This window comes from Lineus longissimus, chromosome 11 (genome assembly GCF_910592395.1).
Source record: "Lineus longissimus chromosome 11, tnLinLong1.2, whole genome shotgun sequence".
NCBI classification, from domain to species: domain Eukaryota; kingdom Metazoa; phylum Nemertea; class Pilidiophora; order Heteronemertea; family Lineidae; genus Lineus; species Lineus longissimus.
In genome coordinates, this window is record NC_088318.1 from 16,351,574 (window position 1) to 16,368,998 (window position 17,425).

Consider the following 17,425-nt stretch of genomic DNA (forward strand, 5'->3'; position numbering starts at 1 on the left):
AGGTTAAATTGAATGTTGTAAAATATCAATAATATGATTAGAATTTTCATGGACAACAAAACTAAATTTGATACTAGTAACATAATCCAATAGCATTTTTTATATATTCTACATAAATGAAATTCAATTTAGTTAATGTTGGCAAAAAGCAAGTAAGCCGAGACAGAAAATACAATTTTCTTCGGTACTTAAGCTGACATCAATTGGCATGAAATCAATGTTTCCTCTGATATCAAACTTTTTAACGATAACATTATCCTACTAAGAAGCATTCTTCATAAAGTTAACATGAATTCAATATGTTTTAAGATATCGTGAGCAGACACCGTTGAGACCATTAAAATATGATACATGACGACATTGACAAGGAAATCACAACCCTTTTCTCATAGAAACATCCCAAGGCTATACTTTCTAAACTCATAATATCACTCAGGGCTTTCGCAGACAGACTGTAAATAGACAAACTCCCCCAAAGAACATCTATATTGCAACAAAACAACATTATACTTTATGGGGCTACAAAGGATCAAAAGAGCTTATCTTTACAAACAAGGCCGAGTAGGTTTTAACCAGAGGCACCTAAGATATAATCTTTGACGCCAACTTGATAAGAATTTGATAGCATGGTGTCTAGTTCTTTCAAGACTTGAATGAAATGGCCAGGGCCATTGTGCTCACCTCATGTGGAGGAAAGATGGATAAAGAGCATGGTATTGTGTCATGTAGTGTTAGGTTTGATGTAGGTCCAAGCAATTACAATTTCCCCAAAATGGCCAATTTACAGTACATTCGACCTCTGTGACCTTGAAAAGTTGGTCAAATCAAAGAAGACCCGGGTGATACATTGAATGGTTGTTAGAATTAGATGTACCTATGATATAAAATTGGTGTTAATCGGGTACTAGGAATAATGGCATTTTGATGAATTTAGGATTTGGCCCCCTCCCTGGAGGCCAAACGGCAAATCAGATCGCACCAAACTTCGGTACCTGAGATCACCTGACCAAAGGGTACATGTGTACTTAATTTGTGATCAATAGTCATTGCAGTTAAGAAACGTGCCATAGTTACGTCCTGACGGCGAATTTACATCATTTGACCTCTGTGACCTTGACAAGAAGGTCAAATTAAAAACCTGTGTGACATATACTGTATGGTGGTTAGATGTACCCATGATATCAAATTGGTGGCAATCGGGCAAGAAGTTAAGGAATTATCACATTTTTAAGGTTTTTGGATTTTGCCCCCTGGTGGTCAAGTGGTAAATCATATTGGACCAAACTTTGGTCCCTGAGATCACCTGACTAAGGGGTAAATGTGTACCAAATTTGGTATCAATAGTCATTGTAGTTTAGAAACGTGCCATCGTTACATCCTAACGGCCAATTTACACCATTTGACCTCTGTGACCTTGAAAAGGAGGTCAAATCAAAAACCCGGAGGATATATGATGCACCTTTGCTAGAAGTACCTACCATATTTTTTTCAAAATTTCCCGACTACTATTAAGGGAGATATTGCATATTTTCACTTTTAACGTTTGGCCCCCTGGTGGCCAAACCATGAAACGAATCGGACTGAAACTTGGTCTCCAAGGTGTCATTACATAAGGGTACATGTGTACCAAGTTTCAACTCAATAGCTCTAACAGTTACGAAACGTGCCCTGCTAACGGACAACGGACAACGGACGACGGACGACGACGACGACGACGACGACGGACGACGGACGCCACGGTATGGGATAAGCTCACCTCTGCTAAGAGGTGAGCTAAAAAGAAGGGTCCCTCTGCGATAAGAACAATATCTCAAGTAACCTTCTTGAGGAGTCTTCACGAATCCCAAAAATGAATATGCCAAAAAAAACCAGTCCCATGTACTTGACATCCCAAGGCAGCACTATGTCGTTTTTTTCTTGATGATATTTTCGTCATATCTTGATCTCACCCTTGGGACATGGATTGCTTTGGAAAAATGCTAGCGTAAAGGCTACATCAATACCAAAACCACCTCACCACCTCACCATCACCTATGGAAGTCACTCATTATTACGCACTGTGACGTCACAAAATGGAAGCCAATACTGGCAGAGAGCTCCAAAAGATGCTTGAATAATAGATATGTCTGCGCGGAGAGTGAATAAAGGTGCAAAGTAAAATCGGTGACTGGACAGAAGAACAAGACAACATCAAGATTCTAATTCAATTTGACTCACACAATCACTTTTGTTTGTTTATCTCTCAACGAACAGTAGATCTGATATTGATATCACTGACATTTGTATCTTTGATATTATCTCAGTGGTTCCCTTAGCCTGCTAACTGGAAAAGACGAGAAAAATACGGAATAAATCAAATGTATACAATGATAAGATAGATCATCAAAAGCGCTACAATCATAGCATCTGGTTTTTATCAGCCTGCATCTCCCAAAGCTTGGGACACATCATAAATCAACCACCAGTAAGAACTAACTGCAAAATCATATTATATTAGAGTTATCTTCCTTAGAACATCAGGCAGTCGTGCCCCTATGTTCAATAGATGTCCAATGTAGATTTGTGTTGCATATCGTTCTCAGACAGCAGATTTAATCCTAGGTATAAGAAGAAAAAAAAGCATTTTTTGGTGCAAGGAAGAAGCAAACTTGCTTATTTTTATATTTCCTTTTTTTATCTCCTTACAAAATCTATTGAATAAAGTAATTTTTTTGACTTGCCTTATGAAGGCAAGGTTGAGAAAATATTTGCCTGCCTAAGGTTTCTTTAGCAGAAGCTTCGCATATTTAGCCCTTTAATTTCTATTTTCAGGAAACAGCCCCCACAGACTCATTCTCAGTTCCAAAATTGAACCTCCAGTGCTCTCTGGGTGGGCATGTGCCCCCCATTCTCAAATTTCTAGATCTGCCACTGCATTCTCCAACTGGAACTCGCCAACTGGAACTCGAGAAGGTTGATCTTCAAAAAGACCTCACTCAATATCAGGACAAGACATGTCGGAAACAAATAGAACTTGCAGCTATTTCACTTCAGGAGTTATCAGATGAAAATATCATCTCAAAGTGACAGGGATTAGAAGTTATGTTAAGATTCCAATCACTTTTGTGCAAGTGAACTTCAGTTTTTCACCATGGGGAATCAGTAGGAACTAATCCAAGGGTCCCCCACCTCTCCGAGTTGAGGGTAACAAGGCGAGTGACTAGGACCAAGACTGGAGGAAACCACTAATTCAACTGTGCCCATGTATGTCCTTTTTGTGCTAACAATAAGCCAGGACACCCAAGGAGCTCTTTCAGGTTTTCAAACTGATACTGAATCTCTGGCTAAAGTGCATTTGTTGCAGATACCTGCAACCTGTAGGTATCTTATGACGTTGCAAACTTCAGAAGGCATTCCATCCAAAATGCCAGCTAAATTCTTCTAGTTGAAGTTGTGCTTTCATAGAATGCCTTAATAAAATAAACTCTGTGCAATGTTCAAATATCCCTCCTGTCCGCTTGCCCTGGACAACCAGGTTATCAGGCGTTCAAGCTCCTATATTAAAGTGGTTGTGCTGTAGGTAGAGATTTTAACATTTTACTAAAAAACTTACTGCAAGGCGAGTGCCCAGTGAAACAGACGACCAGGCTTCTTGGAGAACTGCCCTTCTGGCAACTGCACAGAAAACTACAAAGAAAATCGACAACTGTTGTGTTAATGTACTTTAGAAACAATCCAAATGCTACTGTGGGAGGATGCTTTGTCAGGGCACCGAACCCAAGCAGTTGAAAAGAAAGTGATGTTTTAATGAGACACCCTTAAAAAATCCTACGATATTGTTGCGATGGAACGTATATCTGATATTATTGAATGAAAAACACTGCGTTTTGATACGATTTCCATCCCTTTGATGATACTGAGATGTGATCATCTGCTCTATCCTAAAAAAATACTTATCCCATGCTCATACTGTTGTGTTACTAGAGATGAGATATCAAGTACTAAAGCTGGTGCACATACGGGTAAATACCTGCAAGGTAACAATATCAAAGGTCTTAAAATTTTTATTTATAGATTAATATATAAAGTTTGTTTATTATAGTATCACCCCAAATGAAAGGGCCAGCCAGCTTTGGCTTATGAGACACTCTTTACTTCCAACTCCTATCTCAAATGCCAGGCACCAGGCGAGAAGGCATAGAAAACCAATCCTTTGTCTTCTAAACGTCAGCTGTGTTGCATTGTCTGAGAAGACAAAATGCCACAAAACACAACACAGTGGTTTCTATAAATAAAAGATTTAAGCTCTTCTAACAAGTCTAATCTTGAAAAGTTCATGTTTTTGTCCAATTTCCCTCGAAATTAACCTGTCCAGGGTACTTTTACAAAATATCCCAGCATTTTACTTCTTTCTCCACCATCCAACACTCAACGGATGATTGCCTCAAGCCTATTGTATAACATTCCCCAAGAACTTACCTTTCAATTGCAATAAAGACTGGAATCTGTGAAGTTTACATTGTTACAAAGAGACGATTGCCACAGTCATCAGAGATATCATATTTATATGTTGTGGGATGTTTCATTGGTGAACATGGTGAAGGAAACCACCAAACTATCAAAAGAAAGATGGCTACTCACAAAGGAATATCCCTTCATTCTAGAAGCCACATTGAGTAGGGTCTCAAATTCCCTTTTCAGGAACCAGTGACAAAAATCAATCATGCCAAGACCTTTGACAGTGACATTAATAAGGTTCTACCAAACCCTCAACCCCCGAGGTCCATAATACATACATCAGAGATATCATATTTCATATGGTGCGGGCTGTTTTATTGGTGAACATGGTGAAGGAAACTGCCAGCATGGAAGCAAGATGGCCGACTACTCCCACAGGGATACCTTTAAAGCCAGAAGCCACATTGAGTAGGCTCACAGACACCATTTGAGGAAGCAGTGACAAATATTACTCAAGCCACGACCTATTACTTATTTCATTATATGGTGTAACCTTGGGAACGGAAATTACTTATTAATTCTAGCATTAGTAATCTCACGACTGGTATCTTCTAACATTGTCTAACATGTCTGACAGTAACACGCTGGATGATCCAGTGGCCCCAATTTCTCTTTATGGAAGCAGTCAGAAAAATCACTTCGAGTAAACTGTGGGACTCCTTTGAAGTCAAAGACACGCCCGATGTTTCGTATTTCATAAGGTGTCAACGGTTATTGGTTAGGGTTATTGCCTACTTATGGAAGCATGGCAGTTTCTCACACAGGAATTTCCCTCCATGTTGGAAGCTATGTCGAACAGACAGATTTTCAAACTTTCTTTGTGGAAGCGCTGACGAAAATCTGCTTGTTCATCTCTTCGAAATTTAAGAAGTGAACTTTTACAGATACTGCTTTTTTATTAATGGATGATGGCTTTTTACAATGCGATTGTTAGCTGCTGCTCCATCTGCTGTTGAGGAAGCAGGACTTAACCAAACAGCCATTCCATATACCCATGAAATCAATGAGACATCAGACAGTGCATATTTCATAACGGATGCACTGATCATTTTGATTAAAAGTAAAGTAATCAGGAAAGCATGAATGTGATAAGGCTTCTTCTTTAGTGCTTGCTTTGCACTCAAACTCCACCTGGGAAGAATGAGCGTTTTTACATGCCATTGCGGTTAGGTGCCAATTCATGGGTTCATTTGTCTTGAGACTCCATCTTCGGCCAGAAGTAGAGTCCATGTAAGGTAGTCATGTTCCTCACATGGTTGGGTCTTATGCTTGGCCTGGCATAGACACCAGATACAAGGAACCTCAGTTTTATGTCTCATTCAAAGGACTGTGGAGAGCCATGCACTTTAGTTCCTCTAAAGCCAAGCTGGTTCAACCGGAAATGCAATCCTGGGTTCTCTCCATGATCCAACCCGGTTAACCACTGGGCTATGTGCCCCTCATCGATGGCTCATTAGAAAGTTTTTTTCTATCACGCTAGATGCTACCTTGAACCCTCCAACTTCCTTTTAAGAACAACAATCGTTCTATCTCTTCAAAATCCACGACACAACATCATCATCTTCTGCATTCAATTGGTTAGATTTCCCTCTTTAAGACTAAACAAGGCTGAGAAGGTTCAACTCCCCAATCAAGACAAATCAGATGTTTCATATTTCATACAGTGTGGACTGTTTCTATGGTGAACGAACTGGCCTACTTATGGACGCAGAAGGGTCAACAGTTGGGTCCAATTCATCTCAGCAAGACCAAATCATCAAATGCGAGTTCCATGTGATAAATGTTGAAAACTCTGATCGATTAGCTGAAATGAACCAGAGGCAATGTTGTCGATAGCTGAGGGTACAAAGAATGCAGAAATTATCAGCTGGCATTTATGACAGAGTCCAGTAACAATGCACCGAGGCAAGAGCGGCACCCAATCAGCAATCAATTACTACGGTAATTGCAGAAGTTACCACAGGAAGACTTGGGTGAAACCAGGAAATGATAATGGTGATCATTTTATGTAGTGTACATTGCCTGCAGCAGAAGAAGCGATGCTCATTTTTATGATGAGTTGTGTTTAATTTTCATATTTAGTGTTCTCTTGTATTGACTAGTGTTCTTTTTCCTATCTTTTAAATCGCCAGATATGAATAACGTTTGCTCCCCATGGAGAAATTGAAACCCTTTTCTGTTCAAATTTTTTTGGCGACAGTATGGAGAAGTGAACTAGCAACCAAACTTGCCTTACGAAAATTTCATGACACACAATATTAGACCCTTTTAAATACTTTTTGCTAGCCTTGGTTGATTTCCCGCACAAATTGGGATTCTTGTCTCCGCGGACAACAGGAGTGAACCATAAAAGTCAAGAACATGATAAGACCCCCAATGACATTTCCCTTTCTCCTGGCCATGACCAAGCAACCCCAGACAGATTAAATTTGAATCTGCAGACAAATATTTCAGAGTCTGGGAACAACTTTCCATCCTCTTTTATTACGTCAACTTCCTTGAAAATCTTGTCAACTCAGATTGGATACACATTGTCATTTTTCAGCAAGACTCACAATCTCATCAATTCTTGATCAGCGAGCAAGGTATCTACCTAAATTTGATTACTGTGAGGTGTTGTTGGGATTGAGCTCTTTTTAAAGTCCTTTATAAGATTTCTTATTAGGTTAGCTGTTACACCAAAATGAGGTTTGGCCTCCTTTTGTCAACTTTGCCCAGTGATGCTTCTGCGATTTTCTATAAAACACAAATAATTGTTTTCTCCAGCCAACTTCTTCACTGTGACCTGGGATCATTATCACATACGACAAAAACCTCCCGTTTTCAGTTGTCATTGCTGGTACCTGTGAGAAGAATTGGTGACTGTTGCGACTAGCAATCAATGTCAAACCCAGCTATCCACAATTACTTTATTTCTCATAGCAACATCTTTGGTAGCAGGTCAAAGCAACATAAAGTACTATCAGAAAAGGGCTCTGAACTTCTGGAAGAACGAATTCAATCCCAACACCTTCACAAATTACTATTGCAATGAGACACACTATAGTAACTGCAAAAATGTTATATACCACCGTTAACGAATAAAAAATGCTAATCTCAAAGACAATATCCCATCCAAGTGTTCCAGGGCAGGAAAAAACAAAAATCAGATTACTGGGAAAAGAGCAATAAGGGTTCTGTTAAGTGACAATTATTGCAGTTGTAATGCTATAATGGATTCCTCACCTGTACAGTAAAAGTCCCATTTACAACCTCTCTTTAAATCGATTTGATACATTACCTTTTTTGAAACACACAGTACACAATATCTTCTAAAGATTTCTGGCTGTAAAACTGGAGGTTATTAAAACTATCTTATCTATGCAAGAGCCCTGCTTATATCTAAATGAACAGGATCGAGTTGCAAAAACTAAGACTTGAAATTATGTTGCCTTGTAAAAATAACAGTGGCAATTATGTTTCGGCCTTGATAACAACTAAGCCAACAGAAAAGTTTAAATAAGGCAGTGTTTCTATCACCGTGATGTAGTGCAAAATTAGATTTTCAAGGCAAAACATAACACAGTGGCACAGCAACAGTAGCACGTTTTGTCAATGTTTGTCCTGGACTCTTCAAATTTGGAATGCAGACATCTTTGAGGCATCTGTACATGTTGACAAAGAACTGCCATAACTATGTTTAACCTCTTCCAGTTCCAGTAAATCTTCACCCATCGGCAAGGACGTATTTATCGCCTAGAAGTTGATGAACAGTCATCAACAACTTCCTGCAGGGAGGACCCCGCTCATTTCCACAGACCCAAGGCATGGAAATATGGTGATGGCATAACCATGCATTTCCCCCACAGGGACATTTCTTCTGGCTTGTCATTACAATCTGCTTTCCCAATAATTTGTGGGGGAATTTGCAAGATGGCACTTTTTACAGTTTTAGCCTGTTTCTATCCAGATATGACAAGAAAAGCAATCAGAAGTTTGTAAACAAAAAATATTTTTACCAACTTTTGGGGACATTTTACCAATCAGGTTGCCTCTCAAAAGCATCAGAAAATAATGCAGCACAACTGTCGATGAACACGATAAAAATTTGATAGACACCGCAATAATTTTATCGTTCAAAACTGACTGACGGACAGATGTACAGAAAGGCGGACAGACACCACTCAAAGAGCTATTCTAAAAGCTCAGCCGACTTTCGTCAGCTGAGCTAAGTACTGGTTGTATGCGATCAAACATGGGACCTAAGAGGTGACAGGCACTGATGACACCACTGTGACAATCCGACAGTGACAGGTGCTGATCATCCACCAGGAGATAGCTCGTACTTTCTTGAATCCCTCGCTGTGTCTGGATCGGCTTGTAGAACAGGGGTATTTTTACCTTTTGAAGCATCAAGTTTGTAATTGTCGTCACCATTTTATCAGCTAGTTCTAGAAACAGCTGCAGAACACTATCTTCTCTCTGAAAGTTGATAAGCCAGATGGCAGTTTCATGCCTGTAGTCATCACAGTTGTCATTTAATGGGAATGGCTAAGCCTTCGATTTGAATTAGGTTTGAACACACATCAATTCACATTGTACAAAAGACATAAAACATGTAAAATGTAGCCTTGAGCCAGCTCCAACATCTTAAGGCTGCCATTAAATTCTATTCCACACTTATTTTCAACTCATTAGATCTGTTACAATTTTCTCCAATTAAAATGTTTTTGATGGATGTTAAGATAAAATAATCTGCAAAATGAAGAGCAAAACAAAATTTCGTTTTATGAGAGCAAAAACTCTTTTCATCAGAAAGCTCTGTCTTCTTCGTCTAACTCGATACACTCAAAGCCCCAGATTGGTCCTCTAAACAGTGGTCTGGGAACAAATTACAGAACAGTGAAAGAGGACATGATCAAGTTAGATGAGTGTGGATTAGTTGGATACACTAAACCAACTAAACCAACAGAATAATTCACCATTAGCATGAATATCTAAAATTGCAATTACAGCCACAAAGACAGAGGATAAGGGTCAACAGACAGGTTGTGCTAACTAATCTTTAGATCTCCAATTCTTAACTGGCGATCTTGATCTAATTGGGTGGGAAATAGCCACTAAAATGAGAGAATGGAGATGACAAAGTTCATCAGTCATGCAATCTTCAAGCAGAATTATTTACTGAGCACTTCAGTCCAAGCACGTGGGGGGTCAAAATGAGGTTACATGGTGCCCAAGCAGATATTAATTTTTCCCATAGCACATGTTGTAAAGATCCTAAAAACAGTTCAATATGTCATTAATATCCATTCATTGATTTCTTTATATCATATTCCGTTGAAAGTGTCATATACATGTAAGCAACTGTGGCAGTAACCAAATATCTGTCAATGTGGGCATAGTGTCAGGGTATTGGAAAACTATGGATTACAAAACTATGGATTGGACAGGGATTGTCTGACTGACAGTCTTCACTCTCCCACCTTCTTGACATGTGCCCTGTTCGCCAGGGGTTTGAAATATCAAGAGGCGGAGCATACCTAATCCCCCTCAGTCTTCAACAGAAACAGAAACCATTAGTTTTGGATAACATTTGAACTTAAAACCTAACAATTTATCATCAAGTCAATTTTCTAAGTGCAGTGGGACAACAAATGTCTTATTGCAACCAAAGCAAGCACTTAAATCTGATCCAAGTTAATCCAGCATTCCTTCTTCACTAACCCCAGACTGCAAGGACATCATATGGATTAAGCTAAATTGCTACTCCTTTGGGAATAGCAGAAATACAAGCTCTTGACTCAAAGACCAAGTCCCAAGAACATGACTTACATGGCTTACTCCTAAACGTCGAGAGAAGTAGTATTTGACATCTTATACGAAATCTTATAATACAGCTGTGCAATGGTGCTGAAGTGACAGTACCCGAGAAACTGGTCGGTGAGATCTACCTTATCACAAATTTCAGTAATTTACATTTCTTGACCTTTCTTTAAACTAGATCAGCTTTGACCCATTCACAGTGAATTCTCACAATTGTGTATGTTCCATCAGTGTTCTAAGAAAGTGCGGCAGTTTCTAACCAAACTAAACACATCAATCGATGTTTTGAGGGCAATACCTTTAATCCGCCATATCACTTCTTACAAATTCCATAGTGCACCACCTGGAGTAATACGTCGCAGAAATTTCCGATACCAACTTAATTTGCTGGCAGTGGGTCAGACAGAGTCTTGATCCTGAGAGTCACCAGCTCTGGCTCAAACCCAATCCACTATTATGGCAGAACCTATTCCTCCTCGGAAATGTTGGAGATTAGCAGTAACATTGAGCTTATTATTCTTATGGGTTGAAGGCAGTGCTCCTTGGAGATTAGCAGTTACATTCAGCCCATTAATCTGATGGGTTGAAGGCAGTGCTTTTTGGAGATTAGCAGTAACATTCAGGCAATTATTCTGATGGGTTGAAGGCAGTGCTTTTTAGAAATTGTAACCAAGTTGAACTGTCGGTCCTAAAAGGTTAAAAAAGTTCCTTTCGATACCTTTTCTAGACATGCTAGGTGTTGAAAACAACCTGACCTGCAAACTCAGTGTAATCAGCCAAGGTTAAGTCTTCCAATAAAACCTTCCCAATATGAAGTATCAAACTTGAACTTTTAAATTGTTCTCAAGGCCATCCTCTGCCGAGCACCAGACAAGCCAAATGGCGGACTTCCACACTTTTTCAGAGAAACAATCTGTAATCATTAATTAAAACACCCGAACAGCAATCTTGGAATATCATTAATCACTAGCAACTTGCTGTTTCTGTTGGTAGCAAAGATATCAGAAGGCAAGACACTGGCACTTAACTAAGCACATCACCCAGTTGAGTAAAAAAAGACCAATCCAGTTTCCATTGGGCATAATTGGATGGAAGCTGACATATTCTCTGGTAGCCACCACAACAAAAACGAGAGTAATCCATGCCATCCGATATTCCTATTTGTGGTAAACCCAATTCATTACAAAGTTTGAGTGGGTTGGGTTCTCATTGTTAGAGCGGGAATGGTCAGGTCTACACTGTCGTCTCAATTATCATAACCAAACGATGTGATTGTCTGAACTCCAAGATGCAGTACCAGGTGGAATATGAGGTCTGTCACCTAAGAATCTGTTGTCAATAGCCAGACACCCTCCCACCAATCTGTCTGCTGTCTTATTGTTGAAGCAAGAATAGCCTGTAATATCGTTTCAGTTATAACCAAGTGATGTGATTGTCCAATCCCTCCTCCCTCCGCAATGTGGAACCAGGTAAAAATGTGAGGTCAGTTGCACCCAAATTGGTTAGAGACCCTGCCTGTCTGGCTGAAAGCAAATTAATTTCAGTATCTCCGGTAGTGAAATGATGCTGCTAACAGAATCATGCCAGTGTCTACTTCCATTACAGACCATCAAAATAATACTCCGAGCTTTGCCGGAACTAATGAATATCTGAAATATCTAAAAATCACAATCATTGTGATACATTCCATATTTCGGTATAGAAAACCCCTCAAGGGTTACTGAACGAACCTGGGTCATGCTCCCCAACACAGCCATGACTTACAGCAGTATTGGGCAATATTATACAAATTCGTTAGGTTGTAATGGGTAGTTTACAACAAAAACTATGCATAAATCTGGAAAAATCATTTCGAACTAGACTCCCTGGTGTCCCAAAGTAGTTCTTTCTCATTACAAACTATTTGGCCTGAGCCAAGATTATTGTCCTTAGTTACCGACATGACCGAGATAAATCACAAGGTAGAAGATGCCATCCTTATTACAATGGTCGTACATTTTGTCTGCATTTATTATGTATACATGAATTGTATTTATCATACAGCAAATTACAATAATGGTCCAACAGTGCTGAAATATACAACTGTTACACTAACATGAAAGGCGATCATGAGTTGACACAACTTCAACACATGGCTCAGGAACAAAATGATACTATCGACAATCACGAGCGGCAACACACATAAACTTTTCTTGTCTCTGGTTATCTGCCTCTTGATAAATGTGAATTCATCACGCATTGATTCTGTGATATCTCTCACGACATTCACATTAATCATATAACATTTTTTATCCTAACCACGTTAAGTGCGCGTGTCCCATTCCACCACAGTTCCCAGTGGAGTTTCATTTACTCTAAACCGCTGATTATAAACAAGCACTTTCAAACCCATGCAACCTGCAATAATAAACGCTGGCTATGAGCAAGAAAACGTTTTTGGTTCGGGGAGGGGGGGAGGCCAGTCAACACAGGGTTTGATATTGATCACAGTTTGGTGCAATCAGCAATTATCTCAGAAACTGCTCCTTAGACTAGCATTTATTCTACTTCACAAAGGCGTACTAAATGCAAATTTACGATGAGTTGGACAGTCCCCAAAGGAACAATCACCAGCGAAAAAGTTGATAAATGAATTGAAACACATTAGCATGCCGCCACAATTCTGTGATGACTGCCATCTCAAAGAGTTCAAATCAATCATACTAAGGAAACATTTTATTTAAACCTAATGACAGGGTTTCCAAAATGGCATAGACGACTGGATTGACACAACTGACCTTTCCTTTCAATCTCATCAATTTGCGACACATTGATACTGAAAGTCTTGCAGCCCAGGGATACATACTTCATGTCAGGAAAACAATCCAATCATGGAAGTGGCTCCAGACCTGGTGTAATAGGTTATTGTTTAAGCAAGTGGTAACATCTTTCTGACAGGAAAATAAATCTTCTGACACCTAAATCTCAAAAACGACTGATGTAGGTCATTATACATGAACAATAAGATGGTTATTATCTTCCACTGAACACCATAGTCATCTTAAATGAAGCAGTTATTGAGGACATTATATTGGTTGTAATTCACATCATTATGACATATATTGTTTTGTACTCATGTTGGAGAGACATTTGCAATATTTACCAGCACATGGTTATGACAAATATTGTTTTGAACTCATGTTGGGGAAAATTTGGCAATATTGACCAGCATATGGTTATGACAAATATTGTTTTGAACTCATGTTGGGGAAAATTTGGCCATATTTACCAGCATATGGTTATGACAAATATTGTTTTGTACTCATGTTGGAGAGACGTTACCCAGTAAAGACACACTTTTTACAGTCTGCGATTTGGCTTCAGATGACACAAGTACGTTCTTCTCCAATTGTATTGTTGTGGTTTGCTGGTGGTATCAAACGCCAATGTCTCGCTTGGTATGAGTGATGTTCTGGTTTCCTGACAGGATACAGGCAGTCAGATTGGCGCTGTCAGGGAAAATCAATCAATATGTCAACTCCATGATCATCCATTCTACTTCTATTTACGCATTTGATTGAGATGGTGATTATCATACATGGCGAGGGGAAGTACAATTTTCCCTCTGGCATTTTATCGTGAATTTCATGTAACTTACAGTTATACAACATCTTGATCCCCAAAGCGCTGACATAGCAACTCCCATATGCCTATTTGCAGCCTGCTCTGGTAAAATTAGACACTGGCACTAGTTTGTCTCGTTCAGGAAAAAACGGGAGAGCTTAACTTGACCAATACCAAGCTTTATGCTAAGTTTGAAGAAACTTATTATATGTTTCAACGATATCTCCAGCCTCCTGGCCATTTGAACAGCCTGATCTTTCATTGTCCCTCTTTGGGTCCCTGAAGCAATTGCTGTAAACACCACAAGTCCATTTGGCAACTTTTGTCTCCGAACATACTGCTAGTTGTCACTGATGGTTTCGAATAATGATACCGAAATAACCTCGGGGTGATGTTCCATGTCTGTGATACTGATTTCATACTACAGCCTGTGAGGCAAGAGAGCCCTTAGTGAACCTAGTCATGCTCATTAATGTTATAAAGGTCTGGTGATCGGGCTGTGATATCGATACAGACACAGGCCTTGAAGTGGTTGTTAGTCTGTGAGGCTATTGCCGAAGCTGCTTCATGAATGGCTTGTCAGAGCCGGAGTTAGCCCGCTGTCTGTAGCATCAAGACACTAGGAGTATCACTCCCCGCGGAAAAGATACTAGTCAATCAGTGTCAACCAGTGTGCATGTAACTCAATTGGCAATTAAAAAGACCCCATTTCATTTCCCAATAACATGAATAAAGAAGTTACAATGAATTTGTGATTTCTAACCTGAAATATCCGCACACTACCAAAAGTTGAAATAATCCCATCTTCCATGTCTTCATGACAGCCAATTCTTTCCAACTTTTTCAATTTCTCCTTTTAATTCATCTTTACAACAGATCGAAAAGAAGACACGTCTTTGGAATCCACTGAATTTGAAAAGGGATCATTAAAGTAATTTTAATTACTGTAAAGAGTTTTAAGAAACTCCCAGCATTCTATTTCAATAAACTTAAAAGTGCCAGCTAAGCAGTCAAAGTCCTCATCAACATTACCAGCAGAGAGATGTCTTGTCGGCAGGATATAGTTTTTTTTGGAAAGAAGTAGAACTAAAAGTTAACAGCACCCTACCATTTCTTTATATTGAGAGATCCAAAACTAAATAGTCCGGGAGCTGAGTGACTTTTATTAAACATGGAAGCTTCAAATGATTTGAATGTGTTGTGGGATAGAGAACGCCTACCTGACCATAGAAACCCAATTCTTAAGTTTTTCCTGTGTGGCCTCATCATTGGACTTCGAACAGATACAAACATGGTGCCTCTGAGTGAGATAAGCATGTTTATATTTGTTTTTAAGTGGCTGTGTGGTTGGAAATTACAAAGTTGCAAAATCTATCTGACAAATGTCTGACGCCACTTCAAGACCATTGATATCATCCCACCAAACGAATGTTCACCCACGATACATTTTATAACGTCCCAAAATCAAAGCCGATTCTCTCACCAAACTGATCACCACTCACTTGGCATTCATTAGAGGCACTCTTGCTTCACAAAGCAAGCAAATTCTATGTCGCTTGTCTGAACACGCTAAACTATCGGTGAAACGCCAATGTGTGATTAATACCTCATTATAAACCCCTAGCTGATAACCTACTGAACACCTCAATGATGGATAGTTTCCCTGGTGGAAAAGCTAACTTGGCATGCTTGTGATAAATAGACTGAATTTTTTTTCCTGTATTGCTAGTAGGTGAAAAATTTAAAAAATGCCCTATTTGTGTTCTGCTATTCCTTAAGCTTTTCTGCTGAAATTGTCATAGCAATCATATAAACAGGACAAGGAAGAGACACATTTCATGTCCACAACCAACATTGGAGATCAGTTCCCTCCTCGCCTCTTTTTCAAAAGCATTATGAAATCACTATGTTCTCAGAACCAATCCTGCTGGTAGTTTGTTCGTATGTGGTCGGTTGGTTTTAGCCGACTTTTGATAAGAATCTCATGGGTTCCAAGCTTGCCAGTGCCACTCTATACCCTAAACTTGCCAAGCAATAGGTGCGCTCCTTATCATCTTGAGATAAGTTTCTGGATAAAGCTGGGAATGACTGTATAGTGCCTTGGGACTATTATAATCCTATTTTGTTCAAAAAAAATAATACACTCCAAAGAAAATTTAAGACAAATGCATTTTCCACCACATCAGAATTGTCAAACGACTCCAAATGAAGTGGGCAGGAAATCATAATGACACAAAAACGAGATCTGCAGCAATCTTGTGCATTACCGCGTCATTTGCTACCGATCAATGACAGGTCAGGGGAAAAATGCCCCAGATTCCAGTGTTCAATTGACTGTGAAGTTGATTGAAAAATTTCAAGGAGATAATTGGTTCTGGGCTATTTTTAGGCAGCCAATTTTGACTGGTGTAAATGCGGGGCGAAAGGAACAGATCAGAAGAGTATCTCGAATGTTCACCAAAAGGGGTGGGGATAAATGTAAATGGGCTTACCACCTGTGCAAGTACTCCCATCAAAACATTGTAAGCTCCATCATGTCTATTACTGCCAGCCAATGACTTCAACTGCTTCAGACAATTTTTTTGGAATATTGCCTCTAACAGTCTCACAAGCATTTCTTGTGTTGCAAGGCTTTCAGTTCCACTTTAGAGGAGATCAAACACATTGACGGATATCCTAATCAGGTCCCTTTAGAAATAACTTCATAGCTCCAGGGGAACATGATCAAGGAGATCGATACAAGTAAGTTAAGTCGTACACATAAGGTAAAAACGCCGCTTTTAATGGAATATTGGTACTCTTGATGATCAATGAAGAACTCCCTGGCGGCAGACATCAGAAAACATCATACCAGACAACGTCAATGGCCAAACATAATTTTCCATCTGTCAGGACGATTTTGATGAGAATTTCCCGCAACTGATTCAGCTTGTTAAATGTCATCCCAAATGGTCAACAATTATCTGAGTACTCCTCTAGGACCCTCTATCTTATTGTCGCTCATCCGGTCAGCGCTGTTAAGTCCAAGAACGGGTTCTCCTGAGCTCCTTATGGTCAGTAATGAGTGATTTCCTCAATTAATTGTACGTGAGCACAGTTGGCTTTCTTGTTCACTTAGCCATTAGCAATCAGTGCCACAACAATAAAGATGAAATAAGAATGTCTACCAAGTTTCATTTGAGTACCATCATCAGGGCATCAAAGTATATGAGAATGAGAGAAGTGCATCGCTTTAAAGCGAACTTCATATGAACAATACAATGCCCTGGGGTTCATCTTTAAAAATATAGTTGAACCGAACCAACTCACTTGACAGATTCCCTGCCACCAGGGAAGATACAAATTGACAAGGGGCCACCAAACAGTTATTTTGATCAAATTTTCCAGCCGAAAATAGCAGCTAGTTAGCAAATTTCCTAATGGTTGGCGATAAGCAATTTCCTAATTGGGTACTAGACGTGACAGAGTAGGAATTCCCTACACAATCCACTCAGGAGCAGGCTTCACCTCTCTAGGTGCC

General features: G+C 39.4%; 2 protein-coding genes across 3 annotated transcripts in view; both read right to left on the reverse strand.

The window, feature by feature from the left end:
* The window catches only part of LOC135495312 (protein FAN-like), a 137,043-nt gene that overhangs the window by 73,742 nt on the left and 45,876 nt on the right, over positions 1-17,425 (reverse strand). The gene's annotated exons all lie outside the window — the stretch shown is intronic.
* LOC135495337 (FMRFamide receptor-like) overlaps positions 1-17,425 on the reverse strand; it is a 94,819-nt gene that overhangs the window by 60,997 nt on the left and 16,397 nt on the right. Inside the window, exons 2-3 of one of the 2 annotated variants that reach the window (XM_064783822.1) lie at positions 3,593-3,666; positions 2,218-2,323 (exon numbers count right to left, since the gene is read on the reverse strand). The gene's annotated coding sequence lies outside the window, so the exon portion shown is untranslated. The remainder of the gene's footprint in view (positions 1-2,217; positions 2,324-3,592; positions 3,667-17,425) is intronic. The other variant, XM_064783821.1, reaches the window with a different exon arrangement.